At 44.4% G+C, this 19,573-nt stretch overlaps 1 protein-coding gene and 1 long non-coding RNA gene across 22 annotated transcripts in view; both read left to right on the top strand.

The window, feature by feature from the left end:
* Positions 1–19,573, top strand: part of EXOC6B (exocyst complex component 6B) — a 712,770-nt gene that overhangs the window by 542,987 nt on the left and 150,210 nt on the right. The window lies entirely within an intron of this gene.
* LOC135227779 (uncharacterized) overlaps positions 3,073–19,573 on the top strand; it is a 35,657-nt gene continuing 19,156 nt past the window's right edge. Inside the window, exon 1 of the long non-coding RNA XR_010317951.1 lies at positions 3,073–19,370. This is a non-coding gene — a long non-coding RNA (uncharacterized LOC135227779). The remainder of the gene's footprint in view (positions 19,371–19,573) is intronic.

Raw genomic sequence — 19,573 nt, 5'->3', positions numbered from 1 at the left:
AGATGGAGGGCTGGCTGGCCTAGGGGGCCTCCGCACACCGTCTGCCCTGCCCCATGCCATCTCGCTGGCCTAGGGGGCCTCCGCACACCGTCTGCCCTGCTCCATGCCATCTCGCTGGCCTAGGGGGCCTCCGCACACCGTCTGCCCTGCCCCATGCCATCTCGCTGGCCTAGGGGGCCTCCGCACACCGTCTGCCCTGCCCCATGCCATCTCGCTGGCCTAGGGGGCCTCCGCACGCCGTCTGCCCTGCCCCATGCCATCTCGCTGGCCTAGCGGGCCTCCGCACGCCGTCTGCCCTGCCCCATGCCATCTCGCTGGCCTAGGGGGCCTCCGCACACCGTCTGCCCTGCCCCATGCCATCTCGCTGGCCTAGGGGGCCTCCGCACACCGTCTGCCCTGCCCCATGCCATCTCGCTGGCCTAGGGGGCCTCCGCACACCGTCTGCCCTGCCCCATGCCATCTCGCTGGCCTAGGGGGCCTCCGCACACCGTCTGCCCTGCTCCATGCCATCTCGCTGGCCTAGGGGGCCTCCGCACGCCGTCTGCCCTGCTCCATGCCATCTCGCTGGCCTAGGGGGCCTCCGCACACCGTGTGCGAGAGATAGTATTGCATCTCGCTGCCTAGCGGGGCCTCCGCACGCCGTCTGCCCTGCCCCATGCCATCTCGCTGGCCTAGGGGGCCTCCGCACTCCGTCTGCCCTGCCCCATGCCATCTCGCTGGCCTAGGGGGCCTCGCACACCGTTCTGCCCTCTGCCCCATGCCATCTCGCTGGCCCTAAGGGGGCCTCCGCACGCCGTCTGCCCTGCTCCATGCCATCTCGCTGGCCTAGGGGGCCTCCGCACGCCGTCTGCCCTGCTCCAATTGCCATCTCGCTGGCCTAGGGGCCTCCGCACACCGTCTGCCTGCTCCATGCCATCTCGCTGGGCCCTAGCGGGGGGCCTCCGCACGCCGTCTGCCCCTGCTCCATGCCATCTCGCTGGCCTAGGGGGCCTCCGCACACCGTCTGCCCTGCTCCATGCCATCTCGCTGGCCTAGGGGGCCTCCGCACACCGTCTGCCCTGCTCCATGCCATCTCGCTGGCCTAGGGGGCCTCCGCACACCGTCTGCCCTGCTCCATGCCATCTCGCTGCCTAGGGGGCCTCCGCACACCGTCTGCCCTGCCCATGCCATCTCGCTGGCCTAGGGGCCTCCGCACGCCGTCTGCCCTGCTCCCATGCCATCTCGCTGGCCTAGGGGGGCCTCCGCACACCGTCTGCCCTGCCCCATGCCATCTCGCTGGCCTAGGGGGCCTCCGCACACCGTCTGCCCTGCCCATGCCATCTCGCTGGCCTAGGGGGCCTCCGCACACCGTCTGCCCTGCCCCATGCCATCTCGCTGGCCTAGGGGGCCTCCGCACACCGTCTGCCCTGCCCCATGCCATCTCGCTGGCCTAGGGGGCCTCCGCACACCGTCTGCCCCTGCCCCCATGCCATCTCGCTGGCCTAGGGGGCCTCCGCACACCGTCTGCCCTGCCCCATGCCATCTCGCTGGCCTAGGGGGCCTCCGCACACCGTCTGCCCTGCCCCATGCCATCTCGCTGGCCTAGGGGGCCTCCGCACACCGTCTGCCTGCCCCATGCCATCTCGCTGGCCTAGGGGGCCTCCGCACACCGTCTGCCCTGCTCCATGCCATCTCGCTGGCCTAGGGGGCCTCCGCACACCGTCTGCCCTCCTCCATGCCATCTCGCTGGCCTAGGGGGCCTCCGCACACCGTCTGCCCTGCTCCATGCCATCTCGCTGGCCTAGGGGGCCACCGCACACCGTCTGCCCTGCTCCATGCCATCTCGCTGGCCTAGGGGGCCTCCGCACACCGTCTGCCCTGCTCCATGCCATCTCGCTGGCCTAGGGGGCCTCCGCACACCGTCTGCCCTGCTCCATGCCATCTCGCTGGCCTAGGGGGCCTCCGCACACCGTCTGCCTCTGCTCCATGCCATCTCGCTGGCCTAGGGGGGCCTCCGCACACCGTCTGCCCTGCTCCATGCCATCTCGCTGGCCTAGGGGGCCTCCGCACACCGTCTGCTCATGCCCCCCTAGGGGGCCTCCGCACACCGTCTGCTCTGCTCCATGCCATCTCGCTGGGCCTAGGAGGCCTCCGCACACCGTCTGCTCTGCTCCATGCCATCTCGCTGGCCTAGGGGGCCTCCGCACACCGTCTGCTCTGCCCCATGCCATCTCGCTGGCCTAGGGGGCCTCCGCACACCGTCTGCTCTGCCCCATGCCATCTCGCTGGCCTAGGGGCCTCCGCACACCGTCTGCTCTGCCCCATGCCATCTCGCTGGCCTAGGGGGCCTCCGCACACCGTCTGCCCTGCCCCATGCCATCTCGCTGGCCTAGGGGGCCTCCGCACACCGTCTGCCCTGCCCCATGCCATCTCGCTGGCCTAGGGGGCCTCCGCACACCGTCTGCCCTGCCCCATGCCATCTCGCTGGCCTAGGGGGCTCCGCACACCGTCTGCCCTGCCCCATGCCATCTCGCTGGCCTAGGGGGCCTCCGCACACCGTCTGCCCTGCCCCATGCCATCTCGCTGGCCTAGGGGGCCTCCGCACACCGTCTGCCCTGCCCCATGCCATCTCGCTGGCCTAGGGGGCCTCCGCACACCGTCTGCCCTGCCCCATGCCATCTCGCTGGCCTAGGGGGCCTCCGCACACCGTCTGCCCTGCCCCATGCCATCTCGCTGGCCTAGGGGGCCTCCGCACACCGTCTGCCCTGCCCCATGCCATCTCGCTGGCCTAGGGGGCCTCCGCACACCGTCTGCCCTGCCCATGCCATCTCGCTGGCCTAGGGGGCCTCCGCACACCGTCTGCCCTGCCCCATGCCATCTCGCTGGCCTAGGGGGCCTCCGCACACCGTCTGCCCTGCCCCATGCCATCTCGCTGGCCTAGGGGGCCTCCGCACACCGTCTGCTCTGCCCGCATGCCATCTCGCTGGCCTAGGGGGCCTCCGCACACCGTCTGCTCTGCCCCATGCCATCTCGCTGGCCTAGGGGGCCTCCGCACACCTCCCCCATCCGGCCTAGGGGCCTCCGCACCCGTCTGCTCTGCTCCATGCCAGCTCTCACCCACCAGCAGCTTAACCAGGCCTATTCACATGACGTCTTGGCGGGGTTCCGAGGGAGCCAGAGGAAGTGTATAGACCCCTTGAGGCGTAAACTTGGAACTAGGAAACCATCACTTGCACCTCATTCTGTTGACCAGAGCTAGGTAATCATAAGGCCAACCAATACTGAAGGAATGGGGAAATAGACTCCAACTTTCACTCTAGTTGGGATGCAAAACTTATATATAAAAGATACAATTAGAAAATTATCCCATATTGAATCAGGAGCCAGATTGTATCTTTAATTGCAAAAAGAGCTATGAAGTGGAGGGGCCTTTGCAGTTATAGGCCTGAGTAGTTATAAAATATTTTATAGAAAAAGTAGAAAGTTAAATTGAAAGAAAGTTAGACATTGATGAGAAAAGAAGATATTTCAAGCATAGAAAATAGCAGATTTAAATTTTGTTTAAAAACGTGGGAGTGTGTCTGTGTTGGTTTTAGAAGGATCTAGACTATCGTTTCTCTTTTTTTTTTGGCCATCGTTTCTCCTTTAAGTTCCAGGCTAGTACCAGTACTATCAGATAGATTCTGACTCATGGTGACCCCATGTGTGTCAGAGTAGAACTGTGCTCTGTAGGGTTTTCAGTGGCTGATTTTTCAGAAGGTAAATCACCAGGCCTTTCTCCCAAGGTGCCTTTGGGTGGGCTCAAACCTTCAGCCTTTTTATTAGCAGCTGAGTGCGTTAACCGTTTGCAGCACCTAGGGGCTCCCAGTTTTAGGCTAATTTCTTTAAATCCCCATTTCTTAATTTCTTTTCTTTCTTCCTTGTTTTTGCTGTTCGGCTTCCTTGTGGGCCTCTTTTTATGTTCCATTCTTCTTTTCATCTAATGCTACTTAGTGAGGGCTACCCTGAAACATTTCACATTTCTGTTATTCACAATCATTTTAAAGGCATCTTAACTTCCCTAGATAATTTTTTACATTATTTATTACAAACAGCTGCATGTTTAATTAATAGGAAGAGGTTTGTGGATGTTCTTTTCTTTAGTAACCTCTCTCATTATTTTCTGTTCCTTGGCCCCAATTGTTACTTACTTCTAATATTTGTAAGCTTTTGTAAAGCTGAATGAACTAGGTTGTGACATTGCATCAGGTCTCCTGAATGGAGCTTGTTGGCAACAACTCTTATGCAGCAAAGCCATCCCAAGATATCTAGGGCTTTTTTTAGATAGAGCTAGTGACATTCCCTCTAGGCTAGTTATTCCCCAATTTCTAAACCTACAGTCTAAAGTAAACACAGTGCATTGCCATTGCAGACATTTAACATGCCTTAAAAACAACTTTAGAACCTAAAAGAAATAAGTGTATATTTGTTTTCAGGTATTGAACAGATTCTGATGCTATTCCTATTGGAGGTATAGTGATAAAATCAGTACCTTCAGTTAGTCAATACCAGGTGGGGAAATCTGAGAACAGCTCAAGAAGCTAACTGCGTGCAGAACCACCCGTCCTGTTTCCCATCCTATCTTAATCCTATTCAATCAAATTTTGGTTTTGACTTAAATCTCTTGCCCTTCTCTTTGCCCTGTCCTAAATCTAATGAAGTTTACTGTATAAGAGGAACATTCCCTCTTTCCTTGACTGCTATTGGTTCATATGGAAAAATCTTAACTTTGATAATCACTTGTATTTTAACTTCCATAGAAAGCCCGTTCATATCAAAATCTGATTTTGTCTGATACAGCACATGTCAAAATGATATATAGCCCCTAGGATTTCTTTTATAATGTTTCACCCTAACCTACTCCCTAACTAGGAGATAGGAGGTAGAGGTGGATGGGGCAGGTCTACATCTTGACAGGCCTGAGGTGTCAGTGTTCTGTTTTTCATCCACAACGGACAGTCTATATTTGACAGGAAGAGGGCTAGCTCCCACGTATACTTTTTCATAGTAGCCCTTAACCTGCTGAAAGGTAACTTGAGTTTCTTTTGGGTGGCCAGTAGTTTTTCCTAATATTAACTGACCAGTTGCCAAGGAGTCATGATGGAGAAAAAAGAGATGTGTGGGAACAGATATTTGGGGAAAGTTTTTATGAGAGAGATATTCTTGGTGGAGGAAAATAGACAGTTGTATGCTAGTAGTAAAGTATATGGACCAGTGATATTGTCAGTAGGAAGCAGAGTAGCTCAAATACTCAAGTACTCATTTGAAATATTCTGTTTGACCTTTAGATTATGTATGATCTTGGAAAGTACAACTGAGAATTACGTGCACCAGAGTCAGAAATCAAATAGCTTGATAACTTATGGAATTGAAAGATGTCTTCATTATGACTAATGTGAATGGTGAGGGATGGAAGCCATAAGGCACATTATCTTAGAAAAGATAATCTGCACCCCAATATAGTAAAGTAGATATGTGGGGAGGCCAGATCAGAAATGAAATCCAGAATTATCATATCCCAAAAGCATGTAGGATGTAGTACTATATCAGACCATCTGCATAGATCTCTTTTTTGATACAGAGCCACTAACAGTATCTGCAGACCATATTCCAATGTCTTATCACAGGCATAGCTAGCACTTGGATAAGACCTACCTAAGCAGGAATTTAAGGAGCGCTGGTGGTACAATGGTTAAGCGCTTAGTTGCCAACCAGCTTTTCTCCTTGGGAGAAAAGACCTGGTGATCTGCTCCCATAAAGATTAAAGCCCAGGAAACCCTTTGGGGCAGTTCTGCTCTGTCATATAGGTACTATGAGTCAGAATCAACTCAATGGCACACAACAAGAAGCAGGAATTGTTCATTCATTTATTCAGCACTATGCCTAGCACTGTTATAGTGCTGTGAATACAGCATGGTCCCTGCCTTCATGGAGCTTACATTCTTTTGTAGTTGCCATGCTTGTAAACCAGGTCTTTTTGACATTCTGCTCTTCAAAAATTCTCTCTTCAGGTAGTCCTGGTATTTTGAGGAATGTCAGTTTAGCTAGATTTTAATTTTTTTAATTGATGCTGAATGGGTCAGTTTCAGGGAAGCTGCAGAGTTTTCTGGCAAGATTTCCCAGGGCAAGTACCTTGGGAAATCTGTGTACTGATACACAGGCTTTGAGGAAAGACTTTTTGCTGTGGTTGGGCAGCCTAGCATAAATAAGATGACCAACTTGAAATGCTTCAAAAGGTAGCCCTTTAGCTTTTGGAAGCAGAGTTTTCTGGTGCCCAGGTTGTTTTGCCAGATTGTCACTGGATACCTGGAACCTTCAGGGTGACAGCTCCAGCCTCAAAAGAGGCCCTGACAGTAAATAGTTCCTATTCCCAAGCAGGAAAGAGCTAATATCTGGGCCTAGTTCTGTAAAAAAAAAAAATAAATAAAGATAGGAACATTTCTGAGAAAAGACCTCGTTGAGCTACAGTCTTTGGCCTCAACCATATAAGCCAAGGCTGGGTGAGCATACACAAGGTTGGAACAAAGGCGAGTAAGGTCTGCAGCTACTGGGATACTGCAGCAGCCTCTGAAAACCAGTTATATCTCCTTGCCTTGCCTGGGATATTAGTAACTAGAACCATCAGGGAAAATTTATGAAGAGAATTGTCAGTTATATATAACAAATTCTGGGATTTGCTGAATGTCCTTGGTTGATTGGAGGAGAGTCTCCTCTAGAAGTGTTGATACTTGGTCTTACATTATACCAGCCTCTTAAGTGAGGAGGAAATGAGCTCTGAAATCCTGCCTCAGGACCTTTTCTGATTTAACACAGAATCCAATTTTTTCCAGACCATATTCTCATGAAATAACATACAAGGAAAGCACAACTCTTTCGTACACAAAATCATGTAAGATGTCTTTTAAGTGCTAGGAAAATGTCCAGATATTTAATAGGCCAACTAGCATCATAGCATGTTTGAAGACCATTTTCTGTTCGTTACCCTCCCACTATGGATATAATGGTAGCACCTCAGAGGTCTAATTTCTTGAAGCCCTCATGGAGTTGTCGCAGGAGGTTAGGAGTCAGAGGGGCAGGAGTAATAGTAGTAGATGATAACCACATAGAAACCATGGTAGCCTTATAAGAATTGGAGTCCTCATTGATTTTTTAAATGGAGAATTTTGGGATTCTTGAAGGGAAGGTGGGAGTTCTGGTGAATGTCACTGTATATTTTTCAGGGGCTTTGGTTGTCCTGAGAGAGGAAGCACACCCACTTAGCAGGAATGTAGGGCCCAGACACTTGGTTCTTTGTACAGTAGTGTTTGGTACAGAGGTAGCCCCTGAACCTCATTAAGTGCCCTTCCCTTTAGGCAATTTGTGTGTCTTGAAATGCTGACTCGTGAATAATAGGCATTTGGGCCCTGTCAGGGTCCTTAAACTATATAGATTAAAGATATGTGAAGACAAGCAGTGGGTGAAGGTCCCACAGTTAGGAGAAGTCCTTTAGAGTAGCAGGAGACAAAACAAGAGATTTTTGACATATTTTCTCATGAACAACTCAATGGGTTTGGCCTTCTGACTCATGGGCTCGCCTCACTAACATTATACATTGTCACCTGTCAACCCATATTGGTAGAATCTTTTGATAGATGAGGAGTCTAACCTAAAGTTTGGCTGACAGATTTGTCCAAAACTTCCTACTTTAACCTGGAAGCAGGGCCCTGCCAATTAGAGATTCCACCAAAGTGTAGAACATGCTTTCCAGGAGGCATTAGAAAGACCTTTTTTCAGAAGTATAAGTTTAGACTGTGACAGTCCTTCCACTCCTTTGCTTCAGTAGGATAACTGTAACTTTTAATCTGGGCATGGTGCCAGCATGACTCTAGATAGCCTTATAGCAAGGTCTGTCAGTTCAGAGACTAGGGCCCCATTCAGTTTCAGTTCTTGAGTGAAGAGCTCACACGCATAGCATAGTAAGCCACCTGGCAATTTCTACCTTAGCTCATAGACAGCATTGGTTATGATCTTGTATCATAAAAGACATAGATGATCTGTGAGGTAACATGCTACCTGGACTAACCTGAGGCCCTACACCACTCTCTGCTTCTCCCAACAAGCCAAGCCTCTGAAACTATGGTTTCTCCCTTACCTCTAACACACAGCATAAATATACATGCCCACAACTGGAACTTAATTTGTGAGACAGTCACATCTTCAGGAGAAAGGACAGGAAAGTCATCACCAGTGAATTTCCCTGGGAGTAGCAGTGGTATCAAGGTTGTTGTTGTAGTGCTTGGTGAATGAAAGCCTACTAGGTTCTGGACACTAGTCTCAGCTCCATTAACTGTACTGCCTAGCATCCTGCTAGAGGACACTGATAGGCCAAGGGAAGGGCGCGGAATCAGGCCTTAGAACTAATTTGTAAATATTGCATCCTACTGATCGTCGCTGGAGGGCAGCAGAGAGTGAAATCAAAGGGTCAGACTTAGGGAATTGGACATATTCCAGTTTGCCAAGAAAGAAGCCCCCTTAGGCATAAGAGTATTTCCTGGGAGCCACAGTTATAGGCATAAAAAAATAATAGATCCTAGTAAATAAGAAACAAAAAGATCATCCAGAGGAGGGTTTGAAGGTTAAAACCCTCCTCCTAGGCAAGGAATGGGCAAAGGAATGAAGTAGGACTGGCTGGGAAAGGGGAATAGGACAGCATCAATGAAGGCAGAGAACCAAGAGGACGGTCCAAAGTCTCAAGTCTCAAAGGAGCAAGCAAAGGTGGAAAAGGAACTGAAATGGAAGAAAGATCCAAAGTGAGGGGCAAGCCAGAGTGAGTGAGCTGAGTCGGTAAAGGTACAGTCAGGAAAGGTTGATTCTCTGAGGCAGCGGCGGTAGCCAGGAAGGAGCCTTTTGTAGAGTGCATGTCAGCAGGAAGGGAGCTGCAAAGGGAGCGATTTCAGACACAAACAAACAGCCATGTCTGTGGGATTCTCACCTCCTAAAGTAGCTCCTCCTTGACTAGCCAGAATCATTTCATCTTGCTTGATTTCAAGAGCAAAGTAACTTTTAGAGAACGTAGAGAAAATGAGAGAGGGGGAAGAGGATATGCTGTGGCATTCTAAGATGTGACTACACCCAAAACCCAAACTCATTGCCATGGAGTGGATTCCAGCTCATAGCAACCCTATAGGACAGAGTAGAGCTGCTCCATAGGGCTGGTAGATTCAAACTGCCAGCCTTTTGGTTAGCAACCAAACACTTAACCACTACGCCACCAGAGCTCCAGATGTGACTAAGGAATTTTTATATATGCAATGAAGTTGAATTGGACATGAAGCCCTTCTGGATAGCATTGGTATGAAAGCACAGCTTAGGATAGCTTCTGATGTTCCCTTTCCGTATTTTATGTAGTACTTGTTAAGAATATTTAGTGAAAAAGAAAAACTGGCTATTGTGACTAGTTACAGGCAAGATACCAATCAATCCAAGGACTCAGGATCTGATCCCAGTAGGTTAGCAGAGAGTTGTGTTTGGAGTCATTTCCAAATAATTGCTGAGTGCTCGGCAGCTTTCCAAATCCCCAGATACGGAGAAAGAGAAGTCTTGCCTGGCCTGTTTAAACTTTTAGCGTCTCTCCTCATTTCCTCAACTTCTCAAGCATCAGAAAAATGAGGCTCCTGTAAGCACAAGTTCCTGGAGCCCTATACTGGGTGGCAGGATAGCATAGTATTTAAGACGTTTGGAGTTACGAAGTTTGGGCAGACCTGGGCTACTAGCTGAGACAATTAACAAATTATTTGACCTTTTTTAAGGTGTAATTTCTCAGCTATAAAATGAAGATTTTATAATAACCTGTAAGTGTTGCTGTAAGTGCTGAGTAAGACAATGTAATCATGATGCTTGATATTTGGTAAACATAAAAAAAGATAGTAGCTCCTATAATTATTACCACTACTATTATACTGAGGAGACCTACTTGAGAACTCTACATGCATGGGATCAGCACCCAAGTAAAAGTCAGGAGACCTGGAATGATTTCTTAACTCTTGCTGATTTGTTACATGATAGGGTATGTGTGCCTTTGGGTATTGGCTCATAATGGGGTTCATCCTGTCTCTCAGGAGAAGGAATTGAGAATGATAACCATTAAATGACCTGGCTTCTTCGTTGATATATTGCACATGTTGTTGTTGTTAGTCACTGTCTCAGTTATCTAGTGCTGCTATAACAGAAATGCCACAAGTGGATGGCTTCAACAAACAGAAATTTATTCTCTCACAGTCTAGTAGAGTAGAAGTCCAAACTCAGGGCACTGGCTCCAGGGGAAGGCTTACTCTCTCTCCGTTGGCTCTGGAGGAAGGTCCTTCTTATCAATCTTCCCATAGTCTAGGAGTTTCTCCATGCAGGAACCCCAGGTCCAAAGGACATGCTGTGCTCCTAGTACTGCATTCTTGGTGGTATGAGGTCTCCCTTGTCTCTGTGCTTGCCTCTCTCTTTTATGTCTCGAAAGAGATTGATTTAAGACACAACCTAATCTTGTAGATTGAGTCCTGACTCATTAACATAACTGCCGCCAATCCCACCTCATTAACATCATAGAGATAGGATTTACAACACATAGGAAAATCACATTAGATGACAAAATGGTAGACCATCACACAATACTGGGAAAGATGGACTAGCCAAGTTGACACACATTTTGGGGGGGATATAATTCAATCCATAACAGTGGCCCTCAAGTCGATTCTGACTCATGATGACCCCATGTATTTCAGAGTAGAACTGTTCCAGAGGGGAAAAAGGAAAACAAGAAAAAACCTGTTCCATAGGGTTTTTAAGGCAGTGACCTTTTGGAAGCAGATCACCAGGCCTTACCTCCAAGGCACCACTGGTGGATTTAAACCTCTAACCTTTCTGTTAGTAGTCCAGTGCTTAACCGTTTGTATCACACAGGACTCCTATATTGTGCATAAAACAAAAAAAAAAACAAAAAACAAACCCACTGCCATCCAGTTGATTCCAACTCATAGCCATTCTGTAGGACAGAGGAGAACTGCCCCATACGGTTTCCAAGGCTGTAAATCTTTACAGAAGCAGACTACCACATCTTTATCCTGCAGAGCAGCTGGTGGGTTCAAACCGTTGACCTTTTGGCTAGCAGCCTAGTGCTTAACCATTGCACCATCAGGGCTCTTTATATTGTATATATATAAAAAAAAAAAAATTGTATATAAAAAGTGGTTAAAAAAGAAAATAATTTATCTGCTAATTTTTCATGTTTAACCAAATTAGAAGTAGTTTGCTTTTCTTTTCTCATAAGATGTATTTATTTACATACACATTATAGTGTATTAAAAACAATTTTTAAAGATGAAAAATAAAGTCTTACTAAATCTGTTATCTTAATACAATCGTTTTTACTTTGATGGGGCCTTTTCTGGTCTTTTTCTATATGCATATTTGTAGTACCTGTATGTATAATTTTATATTCAACTTTTCTTAAACACTTTTTGGAGTCACTAAGTAGTGCAAACAGTTAAGCACTCCGCTACTAGTCTATAGGTTTGAACCCACCCAGATGCACTTCAGCAGACAGGCCTGACGATCTGCTTCTGAAAGGTCTCAGCCTTGAAAACTCTACAGAGCAGTTCTACTCTGAAATGCATAGGGTCACCATGAGTCAGAATTGACTCAATAGCAGCTAACAACAACAGTGAACATTTTTTAGGCTGTTACATTTTAGATAATTTTTGTTCAGGTATAATTTATGTACAATAAAATGTACCTACTTTAAATATTGCAGTTCCATGAATTTTGACAAATATATTCACCTATGTAACCACCACCACCAAGAATATGTGTATCATCCAAAGAAGCCCCCTTGTGCTTCTTTGTAGTCAGCCCCTTCCCCCCATTCCCAAGCAACCCTTGACCTGCTCTCTGTCACTTTCATTTGTATTTTCTAGAATTTTCTATAAATGGGATCATGCAGTTCTTTTGTGTCTGGCTTCCTCCATTCAGCATAATGTTTTTGAGATTTATCCATGATGTTGCTTATGTCAATAATTCATTTCTTCTTATTGATGACTTATATCATTTGTTTATCCATTCTCTTGTTGATATTTATGAACATTTGGTTGTTTTCAGTTTCTGACTGCTATAAATACAGCTGTTACGAACATTCATGCACAAGTATTTATGTGGACATATGTTTTTATTTTTCTTGGATAATACTAGGAATGGAATTGTTGGATACAAGGTAAGTGTATGTTTAACTGTATTTTAAAAAATGTCAAAACTGTTTTCCAACGTACCCAGACCTGTTGCCATCAAGTTGATTCCAACTCACAACGACCCTACAGGACGGAGTAGAACTGCGCCATTGGGTTTCCAAGGAGCAGCTGGTGGATTTGAATTGCCGATCTTTTGGTTAGCGGCCAGGCTCTTAACTACTGTGTCATCAGGGCTCCAACATAGTTGTACCATTTTCCATTCCCACCAGCAGTGTGTATTTTCAGTTGTTCCACATCTTCATCAACACTTGGTGCTACAGTTATTTGTTGATTATTGAGGTGTTATTTACATAGAGTAAAATTCATGCTCCTTAGGTATTGTGGTTGTTGTTGTTAGTTGCCATTGAGTCTGTCGCGACTTACGGTGACCCCATGTGTGCAGAATAGAAGTGTTCCATAGGGTTTTCAAGGCTGTGTCCTTTTGAAAGCAGATCAACAGGCCTGTCTTCCATCTCTGGGTAGGCTCAAACTGCCCATCTTTTGGCTAGTAGTCAAGTGTGTAATCATTTGTATCACCCAGGGACTCCTTCTTAGGTGTACAGTCTTATAAATTTTTATAAATTACACTATGGTGTAACCACCACTACAATTAAGATACCGCATATTTCCATTATCCAAAAAATTTCTTTGTGCATCATTGCAATCAATCTCCTCCCCCTACTCCCAGCCCCTGGTAATCACTGCTGTGATCTCTGATGCTATAGTTCTGTCTTTTCCAGAATGTCATATAAATGAAATCATACTTTTAATTTTGGCTTCTTTCACTTACCATAATGCTTTTTAGCTGCATTCATGTTGTTACATATATTAGTAGCTCATTCATTTTTATTGCAGAATAGTATTCTAAGGATATACCACAATTTGTTTATTCATTTACCGTTTGATGAACATTTGGGTTGGATATCATAAATAAAATCACAATAAACATTTGCATAAAGATTATTTTACAGGTTATTGTTTTGTTTTAATTTGATCCATTCTAATAGGCATATGGTATCTCACTGTGGTTTTAATTTGCATTTTCCCTGATGAGTAATAATGCTTAACAATGTTTCATGTACTTCTTTGCATACGTATCTCTTGTTTCATGAAGTGTTTGTTCAAATCTTTTGTCCATTGTTAAAAATAATTATTATTGAGTTGTAAAAGTTTCTTTATATACTCTGTTCAGTAGTCTGTTGTCGGATATGTGTTCGACAATTTTTTCTCCCAGCCTCTAGTTTGTCTTTTCATTTTCTTAACAGAAAGATTGAGATTTTCATTTTAATGACTCTAATGGGTTTGGTTTTGGTTTTTTATCTTTTTTTTTTTTCTTCTTTCATGGCTCATGTCCTATGTGTCGTGTCTAAGAAACCTTTGACTAACCCAAGGTCACAAAGATTTTCTCCTGTTTTCTTCTAGGAGTTTTAGTGGTGTTAGATTTTATATTTGAGTCTATAATGATGGATTTTGAGCAAATTTTTCAATACGATGTGAGGTATGGGTTGAGGTTCCTATTTTTGCCTAGAATGCCCAGTTGTACCAGCCACATTTGTTGAAAAGGTTATACTTTCTCCATAGATTGGCCTTGACACCTTTATCAAAAATCAATTAACCAAATATATGTAGGTCTATTTCTGGACTCTATACTGTCTTCCGTTGAGCTATCTGTCCTATCCTTCTGCTATATTTTGTTTACCTTGAGCATTATGCCCTTTTAAGAATTATCTATATGGGATCAAACTGACAACAGCAACTCTAAAGATTAGATAGAAACCTTATGAGGAAGTGAGTTTATGTTAATGGAGAAGGAATAACTCAGAAAAGGAGGATGAGAATGGTTGCACAACTCGAAGAAAGTAATCAGTGTCACCAAATTGTACAGGTAGAAACAGTTGAATTAGTGTATGTTTTGCTGTGTACATTCTCAACAACAAAATTTTAAAAATTTTTTAAAGAGTTGTAACAAATTTTCTGGCTTTTATAATGTATTGCTGGTTCCTATTTATAGCAAAGGGTTATAGTTTTATAGCAGCTCACCAACATTGGGCCTTATAATTTTAAGTTTTTTGGTTAATAGATAGATATAAGAGTGTACCTTTATTTTTTTACTCCACTTTTTTTTCCTACACATAAAAAATGGTGAGTGGTCTATGGACATCAGCAAGGATATGGATTTACTAACGTCCATGTTTTTAATTCTTGCTGCCTTGTTCAGTGTGGAAAGTTTTTTGCAATCTGATCTGATGCATCTCTCATTTAGCCTTAGTTTTTTTTTTTTAAGAAAGGCAGGACTATTACTTATAAAAAGTTAACTATTAGTAAAATACAGCATATGGTTGATTAACTGCCAAGTGAATAGCATACAATTATTGTATGAGTTTGAAAAAGAGGAAGGCCCTCAATGAGATGGATTGACGCAGTGCCTGCAACAATGGGCTCAAGCATAACAATGATAGTGAGAATGGCGCAGGATGGGGCAGTGTTTCGTTTTGTTGTACTTAGGGTCACTATGAGTCTCAACTGACTCGACGACGCCTAACAACAACAACATTCTGTGAGTTTGGAGGAGGAAGATACTGCTGTACCATTATAAGTGATAATTTTTGCTCTTTTTTGTTATAGTTTTCACAGTGGTCAATAGAAGCTGATATTGTTTGTTTTATTTTGGTTTTCTAGTTTTTATAGACATGTTCTGTGACCAAAACATTTGAGAATTACTGTTTATGGTGTCTCTGAAAACTGTAGTCATTTGAGGAAATTGTATCGCATGCTGATAATAGAAATTGTCCAGACTACTGCTTGACGCCAGTGTAACTACAGAAAAGAGCAAATGAGCCTGCTCTTGGCCAAAAAAGTTAAGGTATAACTCCTCCATTTGCCCAACTGTGCTTAAAATTACGCTCTGGAGAATTAGTCTGAAGATTGACGTGTCCATTAAGCCAAACATCAATCAGAGAGGGTGGCCTCCCAAGTGCTTCCCAGAGCTCTACTGCTATGGACTTGATCAAGGCAGGCAGCAGATTCCCTGTAGCAATGCTATGGCCACCTCACAAACTACTACAGGTGTAGCCTCTAGTACTAAGTAACCTGGGACCACAAGAGGTTTAGAGTAACAATAGGGAGGAAGTGGTTCTTAGAAGCTATTGGTACAGCAAGAGTATATTTAAAAGATCTATCTTGGGCAGTAGTAAATTGGGAACACCATTGAAAATGAATGTGTGTTATGAGGAAAGATTGTTGTTGTTTGTTAGTTGCCATTGACTCCATTCCAACTCATGGCGACTCCATGCGTGCAGAGTAAAACTGCTCCGTAGGGTTCTCAAGGCTGTGACCTTTCCGAAGCAGATCTCCAGGCCTGTCTTCTAAGGCACCTCCGGGTGGGTTTGAAGTGCCAACCCTTCAGCTAATAGTCGAGAGCTTAACCATTTTGCATCACCCAGGGACTCTTGAGATAAAATAGATGTAATTATTCTTTTCGGAGTATACAGCTGCTTGTCAATTGTCAATACTAGCTGTGGGTGTGGGGGTGTGTGTGTGTGTTCATACATGCTTCCCTATATTCTGAATCCAGGCATGGTTAGAATTCCATATTACGCTCTTACTTTTACCTTCCCATATGATGGAGCCCTGGTGGTGCAATGGTTAAGACCTACAGCTGCTAACCAAGGAGCTGTCAGTTCAAATCCATGAGCCGCTCCTTGGAAACCCTATGGGGCAGTTCTACTCTCTCCTGTAGGGTCGCTATAAGTCAGAATTGACTCAACGGCAACGGTTTTTTTTTTTTTTTTTTAATAACCTCTGATTGAGATACTGAAACGGGCGAAGATGTTTTTCTATGTGTTTTCTGAGATACCTGGAGAAAACTACATCTTTATATCTGTGTGGACATCTTTCCTTTCACTGCCTCCTTGTTGAGATGATCATGAAAGGAGACAGTTAATTTCATTGGTGAGAGGTAGTGAAAGGTGATAGCTTGTGAAGACTGGGGTAGGTCATGGACACGGACATGCGCATGGTTCTTTCTGTGAAATATGAAATTCTTCTACATAAAATTTACTTCTTCCCTTGATCTGTTTTATGCCATGCCTTCTAGTGAGGGTTTTTTATTTCTTTTCTTCCATTCTGCCACCTACTATTTTTCAAAAAACACAATTATGCTCATGGCATATGTCTACTTAAAAACTTTGAGGGCTCTCTGTTGCCCAAAGAATAAAGGACAAACCCCTAGCAAAGGAAGTCTGATTGCAGCTTGTTTTCCTAGTCTCATCCTGTCACTATTCCTCAGGTAACCTGTACCCAGGCCATTTCTACCACCTCTCTGATTCCAAAACTGGGTAAGCTTTAGGCTTCTCTGTCTTATCACACAGCGCTTTCCCTTGGTATAGTGACAAAATCCTTCCCCTCCTTCACAGCTTGACTCAAAGTATCATCTCCTTTATAAATGCTTGCCAGCCTCCTCTGGCAGTTTTAATTGTTCCTCTTTTGGTTCCCTGACATTTGGTAAGTTCCTTCATTATGGTATGTATCAAATTCTCCTTAATTACTTGCCTTAATTATCTGCCATTAGATTCTGAGTTATTGACCCTATCAAGGGCCAAAACCAAACCAAACCCATTGCCTTCAAGTCAATTCCAACTCATAGCAACCCTATAGGACAGAGTAGAACTGCCCCATAGGGTTTCCAGGGAGCAGATGGTGGATTTGAACTGCTGACCTTTTGGTTAGTAGCCGAGCTCTTAACCACTACACCACCAGGGCTCCTCATCAAGGACGGATACCTGTTTTATTTATCCTTGAATTCCCCCTCCCCTAGTGCATAACACATTTGCTGTTAGATATGCTCTCATAACTGCTTGCTGAATGAATTGACTTAATAATGTTTTGTGGCATTTCAGAAGTATGTGAAACTAGGTTGAATTTCTGAATAGTATTTGTACTCATCATTTTCCTTCCACTCTATGTTCCTCATTTGCACTTTAATCTTATTAACTATAACTCATTGGTCACAGGACTGAGGAAGGCCATACCAAATATGATGCAAATGTGGGAAAAGGGAATTTAGTTGTTAGTTCCTGGGACCTGGCATACGAGAACTTCTCTTGTGAGATTCATGAGGGAGGCCTACCGAGGAAGGGAACCATAGAGCTAGATGGCCCATGCTGGGAAGGAAAATAGCTTGTCACCTGACCACTCTCAGTGCTTCAACAGGAGACAACTTTAAGTTGAGACACTCAGTCATATTCTTCCAATCCTGCTGTGCACCTGGGTTCAAGTGTCAGGTGGTTTTTTTATTCCTATTCCTAAATGGGGGGCTTTTTTTTTTTTTTCAATGCAAATACACCCTTGGTGGTCATCCAGAATTTCATCCTTGTCATATTTCTCTGAGACTTTTGTAGCCCACTAACTGAGCTCCAAAATTAGGCCAGAATGCCAGTACAAATTCTACAACCAGTTCAAGATGTTGAAAGCTTCCTAGGAATGACTTAAATAATCACTGCTGAGGCAGTGAGGCACTTTGAATGAGAATGATTAATGTGTTGAAAATGTAACATAGTCTTATTCTTCATGCCAGAATTGTACTTATCTTCATTATGTATGATAATGAAACACCCTTAGTATGTTGTATTCTATTGTAGCTTAACATATCCTAAAACTGAGTTCCTGATTTTTCCATATCTCCCACAAAAACCCGTTTGTTCTCCAGTCCTCATCTAAATTAATGGCAATTCTGCCCTTTCTTCTAGGATTGGAAACCTTGGAGTCATCCTTGACTCATTTCTTTTTCTCATATCCCACATCCAGTCTGCCAGCAAATTATGCTTTCTCTCCTTTCAAAATATATCCAGAACCAACCACTCACAGCTATCATTTCTCGTCTCCTAATCCAAGTAATCATTACCTCTCACTCTATTCTTTGAGGAGCTTTTTAACTAATCTTCATAATTCTGCCTTTATTTCTAAACCAGCCATTCTCAGTATGGCATCCAATGAGAACAAATTAAAACAAAAATCAAATTGTGTTACTTGTCTGCCCTAAGCTGCTCAATGGCTTCCCATTTCACTCTGAATAAAAGCTAAAGTTCTTTTTAAAGACCTGGAAGCTCCTGCAGAATATGTATACCCGTGAACCTATTTGCTAACTCTCTGACCTCATCTCCTACCAATTTTCTCCTCATCCACTCTGTTCTAGCTCTGGTAGCTGGCTTGTTGTTTCTCAGACATGCCATGTACATCTTAGGGACTTTGCACTTGATATTGCTTCTTTTATAAGGCTCTTTCCCAGATACCTGTACTGCTTGTTTCCTTATCTTCCTCTGGTTTTTATTCAGAAGTCACTTAAAGTTCACCTTTTCTTTAAGGACGTCCCTATTTAAGATTGCAGCTCCTGCATCCCCTCCCTCACCTCTGCCACCCCACCACCAAACCAAAACCAAAGCAAAACTGTCAGTCTTCTTTTCTGGTCTGTTTTACTCTGCAGAGGTTTCATCTTCTAATATACTGTTTATTTTACGTATCTGGCATAATTTGTTTTCCTCCACTAGAAAATGATCTCACAAGGGTAAAAATTCTGCCTGTTTTGTTAACAACTTTACTCTTAGTGCCTATAGCAATAGTAGCACATGGTAGACTTTAAATGAATACTGTTTAAGGAAAAAAAGTGTAGCCTCCACATGTTCGGTTTAGTTTTAAGTACTTAATGGCTAATTGCCTTTTAGACACGAATTGTTCTACAGAGCAGTCTGATGCACCGTAAAATATAAAGATTTCAGAGTTTTTGGTCAGTGATTTTAAAATGTGTTGTACGTACTGAATATAAAATCTGTACCTTTCAATGAACTTAAGAAAGAGCATTTCCTAAAAATATTCTTGATTTTAGATTCCCTCTCTCCACAATATAGATTGATTTATACCTGTTAATAAAAGTCTGTGGTGGTGATGATAGTATTTGGCATGGAGAGGAAAACAGTGAATCAGGCATGAAAGTCTTTGATCACAAGTTGGCAGAGAGGACTTAAGGAAATGCAGCTTATCAAGAAATGTAGAAGTCACTTGAAAATGGTCAAAGTAACTTGACAGAATATCTTGGGAAGCAGTGTTTTGGTAAGTAGAAAATTGATTCCTTGTTGGGAAAGTGTATTGTGGCTTTTGTAGAGAATTTTTATTGTACAGGGACAGCAGAGGACATAGAGTGTGGTGAGACATGGAGAGTTTGGGAAATCAAAAGATACCAGGTAATTGTGACCACCTAAGGTAGTGAATGTCTGTATACCAAGGAGAGAGAGGCAGGAGAAGTCCTCCCTGCA

Source organism: Loxodonta africana, chromosome 15, assembly GCF_030014295.1.
Source record: "Loxodonta africana isolate mLoxAfr1 chromosome 15, mLoxAfr1.hap2, whole genome shotgun sequence".
Classification (NCBI taxonomy): Eukaryota; Metazoa; Chordata; class Mammalia; order Proboscidea; family Elephantidae; genus Loxodonta; species Loxodonta africana.
Note: the sequence above shows the minus strand (reverse complement) of the source record. Positions and strands in the feature narration are given on the sequence as shown.